The following is a 5,796-nucleotide window of genomic DNA, read 5'->3' on the forward strand; positions in this document are numbered from 1 at the left end:
AACGAGGTGGGGAAATTTGTGTGGCGAGGGAGGAATTTAGTTGCAGTACCTCCAAAGAGCATTGAAGCCAAAGTGGACACAAGTTTAACTAAACGGCAATGCCGCCATTTTGGCCTGAAAGACGGACAACAGGGGAGCAAAACAGCTATTGAGTAACCAATCTTGCATCGAAAGTTCTTTGGGACCGCTGAGACCAGCCGCACGCATGCGCAATACACCGAATAGCAGGCCTGGAGCGGCTAGTACTACTGCTCGGAATGGAACACAACATATGGATCAAGAAAGTTACAAAAGTTATGTTTTGGCCAATGAGAGGAAACAGATGCATACTAGAGGGACACACGACGAAGGGGTGAATGAGACCTGGGACTGGGGACATGTTGACGAAACCAGATTAGACACGGGAGAAGGAGCCTGCTGCAGGTGACAGGTAGAGAGTTGCGTGAGGAATGCGCACAAAGGCCCGTATGCGCAGCAGCTAAGCAGCCCTCTAACGTTAGCATTTGACAGCTCACAGCTTCACTGTATTATGAATGAGTAGAGAGGGAGCTGCGTGACATACGAAGTGACAGGGAAAAGCTCAGACGGACTCACGAATGCCCAGATCAATCAGCGCGGATCTGATTTGGGGATCAGACCAGTTGATGTCGTCGTCGGAGGAGGAGAGCCTGGAGCTACGGCGAGGGACAAGCGATGGGACTCCCGAACCAGCTGCAAGGAGAAGGTCGGACATGAACGAGTCTGCGATGACGCTGCAGCACAGAGGAGACAAGAGTATCAGACAGGTAGGAGGGAACACCCCCTTTTAAACAGCCCGCTTGGAGAGATGGCAGGCTGTCATGGATAATGATGATGTAACTAGTTCCGTCTCTGGTAGAACTTCTGTGAACTCTCATTTAGCATAGCAAACAAACACTGCATGCAGAAGGCAGCGGCGCCTCGCTACTACGTATTGATTAAAGGTGTGTCATGCATGCTCAAATATGCAGTCAAAGAGCGAGTCTACCTATAAAGGCTCAACAAAATTATTAAACCGTTAAGGAAAGCTTGTCTTGATAATTAGATAATCACTGATCATCACTTTGAATCTTATTTCATAAACTTATTTGGAACATATTGGGGGCAGGACGTTGAAACAGACAGTAAGTGAAAACACAACACACAACAGTGTTAAGTTTAACACCCAATGATAATAATGATGATTACTATTGAAGGAAAAATGTAGTAAACTTACTTTGACTCTTGTAGGAGTCGGAGAGACTTGTAAAAATGAAGAAGAGACCGCTGATAGGGGTACAATCAGCAGACAAATACAAACATAGTTACCTAGTAAGAGCTCAACATTCATGTGACTTTTCTTGCCCCAGAAGTGAATTCCCCATTTATTTTCTCCATAGACATTTAGAAGAATCCTTATATAACGAGTTTTAAGGCTTGAACCAAGCCAACCAGTCTTCCAGAGAATCGTGAGTGACCATAAAACATTTCACTTTCAGCAAAAACAAAAAATAACTGCAGGGGAGCTGCGGCGACCTCCTCGGTGCCGGCGATTTTGCTCGAGCATAATTTGCGCTTTAGGGGGACCTGACAGAGTGCAGTGTGTGTGCGGGGGGAAGCCGGGGTGGTGCATGGGGGAACGGGCACTGCACTAGTAAGTTATAAATCAGAAACACTGAGCAAAATGACAATCAGAATCGTTAAAATCCAAACTACACCCAAGCCTAAATATAACTGTCAGTGAGGGCCAAACTGAGTGATCTTATGTGTGTGTGTGTGTGTGTGTGTGTGTGTGTGTGTGTGTGTGTGTGTGTGTGTGTGTGTGTGTGTGTGTGTGTGTGTGTGTGTGTGTGTGTGTTGCAGTATGGACAGTCAGACAGCTACCGCGTGGCGACCACGCAGGACAAAGATGAGAAGGAGTCGCCCAAGAAGAAGGGAGGCGGGACCTGGACGACCTGAAGAAGGAAGTCCCACTGGTACGTACGCTACTTCCTGCTTCCTGCTGCCTGAGACGCTGCTACTGTCTTCTGGGTCAGTATTAATTAATACACAGGACAAGATGTTACTATCCCTTGTGCCAAAATCCGAGGAAAAACACATTTAGAAGCCCAATCCAGAATAAAACAAGCTAACAGGCTAACAAACTAATAAACAAGACACAAATCACCAGTTACCTACCCTAGCCAACAGCAGTATGAAGCATGTCATTGGGGTTTTCAAGTGGGCACCTTCCTTCACCGACGTTTCGTTAAGTTAGGCCCACGACACCTCAAGAAGGCTTAACGGTGTAATCCAGCGTCCTGGAAACACCCCCCTCCATGCTACCACCACACAACTGCATATTACCTCACTATCTAAGCCTAGCTATCCAGGTCGGTTCGGTATGACATTCCTGACTACACCACCACTGTCAATGATTCAGCCCTGTTGATGCGGACCGTCAATCATGACCAACAACAAACAATCCCTAACTACACCACCACTGTCAATGATTCAGCCCTGTTGATGCGGACCGTTAATCATGACCAACAACAAACAATCAATCTGACCTTAGCGAGCTCCCCAGCTAGCATGTTTCCTCCTTATCCACAGCCATTCACTTGCTTGTTCTGCTGCCTGAGACATGTTGCTAACCACAAGTTTCAGGCTCCGTCCCCGAATGCCCAACTCAGTTAGTAAGGCAATAACGGACTTTGCCACAAAACCACAGCAGCCCACCTCTACAGGCCGCACTCGAGCCCTCCAACCTCGCTGCTCTGCCTCTGCTGCCATTTCAGCATACCTAGCTTTCTTGCGCTCATAAGCCTCCTCAACTCGATCTTCCCACGGGACTGTGAGTTCGATAAAATAAACTCTCTTCTCTACCTCAGACCACAGTAACAAGTCCGGACGTAGCCGGGTGCTAACTATATATGCTGGGATGACTAGCTGTTCATTCAAGTCAACCCTCATTTCCCAGGCTCCACCTACACTTAGCTGCCCTAACTTGTGCCTGACCTTAATTAATTATGATATTATATTAGGGCATTCACAGACTAGTCGACTAGTAAAACCACTAGTTGACACTGTGCTTAGTAGTAGTTTTTTTTTTTTTTTTTTTAGTTTTAGTTTTTTTAATCTTTAAGAAAGAACATGAGGTATTTACACGACATACATGGACTATCATATCCCATATCCCCCACAAAGAACATCAAAACACAACAAAACAAAACAAGAAAACTGTATAAGGTACACAATAATCCAAGAACAAACAAGACTATTGGACAAACAACCAAACAAAAACAATGCATTCAGCTCCACTCCAATAACCCATGGCCATTGGTTACAGCTGTCAGATCCTTGTGAATCGATCTTCGCTTATAACTTTACTAATACTTCGCAGAAAATTATGTTTTGTACAAGAATAGACGCGGGCTAATGTCTTCTTTGCAAAAAAAAGGCTGTTAACCCCGCATTTAACCCCGCATTTAACCCCGTAATGTTAGTTGGTGTCGGGCTTTGCAGAAAGCTCTCAGCTTCTCAGCAAGCGCTGAGAATGCAGCGCTGCGCTCGAGCTGCGTGTCGGGCTTTCCAGAAAGCTCTCAGCTTCTCAGCAACCGCCAGGATTGGCCAATGTCAACTTCAGTCTCCAGAACGATCCAATCAAATCACCCGCACGTTCTTGCGGTCCCGCCTTACAGTAGTGTTTCAACTGACTATCAGAATGACATGCCAGTCGGACTTATAGTATTATTATTATTATTATATTATCATACTTGGAAACCGTTTTATAAAAGCAATATAGCACTCGAGCAGCGTGTGTTGTGGCATATATCCCGCTGCTCAGCAGTTATCCCACTCGGCCTGCGGCCTTGTGGGATAACAGCTGAGCAGCGGGATATATTTGCCACAACACACTGGCTCTCATGCTATATTGCTTAAATATATCATATTATATAATATGATATGATATGATATGATATGATATTATTTATTATTGGCTTTTGCACAATGGTGCATCCCTAATTTGGAGCGCTTAATCAGCAGGGCTAGTTGTCTGAGCCCCTATTTGAAATTGCAGCTGGTGAAGAAGGCATTATTTGACCTAGCAATTAGAATCAATGTGATGACTGTAATGTTCCCCTCTTTCAGGTCTATGTATCTTTTTGGGGCTTCTCCAGCGTGCTGCTCAACGATGTGCTTGTCTACCGGCCCCCCAGCTGCCAGACCGTCCTGGCAGAGGAGGGGTGTGTGAAGACCATGCAGGGGGTCTGCTGCATCTGGAGCGAGAGAGAGAGAGAGAGAGAGAGAGAGAGAGAGAGAGAGAGAGAGAGAGAGAGAGAGAGAGAGAGAGAGAGAGAGAGAGAGAGAGAGAGAGAGAGAGAGAGAGAGAGAGAGAGAGAGAGAGAGAGAGAGAGAGAGAGAGAGAGAGAGAGAGAGAGAGAGAGAGAGCACCAGGACTCATGCATTTTTGTGCTCTCTAAAGCTGTGTTCACACCGAGATATTTATTTTTCTCTCTGTCGCTCGATTCTACCCCTCTGTTCAAATCGCTTGTCAACAGGCACAATAATTGACGGACATCTGGGGGCTATAACATTACGCAATGTCATGATATTTGTCCACTACGAGCCACCATAGTTGTTTACAAGCTAAGCTTATCAGCGTGCTCCTAACGCGAGCTCAATACCGGTAGTACAGACTTAACTTCATGCCAGCTGTCAGCCTGTCAATCAACTGTCAATGCGGTTTGTTGCCACACAATAAACCAGCGGTTTGTTCCAAGCCAGTGGGATCCTCCTCTCACACGGCAGCCAATCAGCGTTGAACAGCGAGCGACTGATGAGTCACACATTTTGGTCCTCTGCTGACGCCACTCTCTAAATTGCTCTGGGTTAAATGTAGTTTTCAAGACACGTGATCGATTAAATGCATCGTGATTCGTTGAGATGCACGTGGGGGAGGCGACCGCCTCTCCCAGGAAAGTCTGCAGCCAGCAAGAAGCGATGGTACCGGCGCTCTGCTTCAAACACACCTTGCTGCTGCTTGGACAAGAGAGTCTGAAGCACTGGGCAGCAGGGCTGCGTGTCTGAGCACATATGATTGAAAGGTGTGGACCCACATAAAGCACTGCTCTGCTTGTCTCCTCTGTGCGGTGTTTAGATGCTGGAGATGTTTGAGAAGGATGACACTGACATGCAGAAGCTCCAGCACAGACCTTGTCCCTACAGCTCAGTACCAGATGCTTAGGAGGCACTTTGAAGCACTTCAGCTACTCTCAGGCTCAGGCTTCAGAGGCATCCAGCATGGCAGAGGAGTGGTAAGATCTCTATATATTTGTCATGTATTTGTTGACATTTTGGTCAACATTAAAGTCCACACAAAAAGAAAAGCACAAATGAAAATATCCTACAATAATCCAAATAAACATCGCAACCCTGACAAAAAAGAAAAATAGTGTCACATCAGCAGCACACAAACACAGTTACAAACGCACACCGCATTTACATCGACTTAGAGACATGAGAAACATCTTCACATCATCACAACTTCTTCCGAGTGACATCAGTGATGGCACCCACAGAACCGCAATCTCATCTTCGACGTCACCAGTGACATTGCATCACGTGAGCAATTGAGGCATGATGATGTCATGGATTTGAATCTGACTGTTGACCTCTGTTACATTATTTCTTCTCTTTCTAACATCTTCCCTGTTTCTCTCCACTCTCAACTGATAAAACAACAATGTGTATGTGTGTGTATTATAAGAGCTTGTGCTTATGCACTTTAGTTGGTAATGTATTGTACATTTTGATGAT

The 5,796-nt window shown here is 45.8% G+C and overlaps 1 long non-coding RNA gene across 1 annotated transcript; it reads left to right on the forward strand.

Annotated features, from left to right (window-relative positions):
- Positions 1–385: 385 nt before the first annotated feature.
- LOC310770712 lies at positions 386–5,245 on the forward strand. The gene is made up of 3 exons (XR_014552345.1): positions 386–785; positions 1,861–1,973; positions 5,138–5,245. It is a non-coding gene; the product is annotated as an uncharacterized lncRNA (long non-coding RNA).
- The last annotated feature ends 551 nt before the right edge of the window (positions 5,246–5,796 follow it).

Source organism: Poromitra crassiceps (assembly GCF_964638095.1).
Source record: "Poromitra crassiceps genome assembly, contig: HAP1_SCAFFOLD_191, whole genome shotgun sequence".
Taxonomy (NCBI): Eukaryota; Metazoa; Chordata; class Actinopteri; order Beryciformes; family Melamphaidae; genus Poromitra; species Poromitra crassiceps.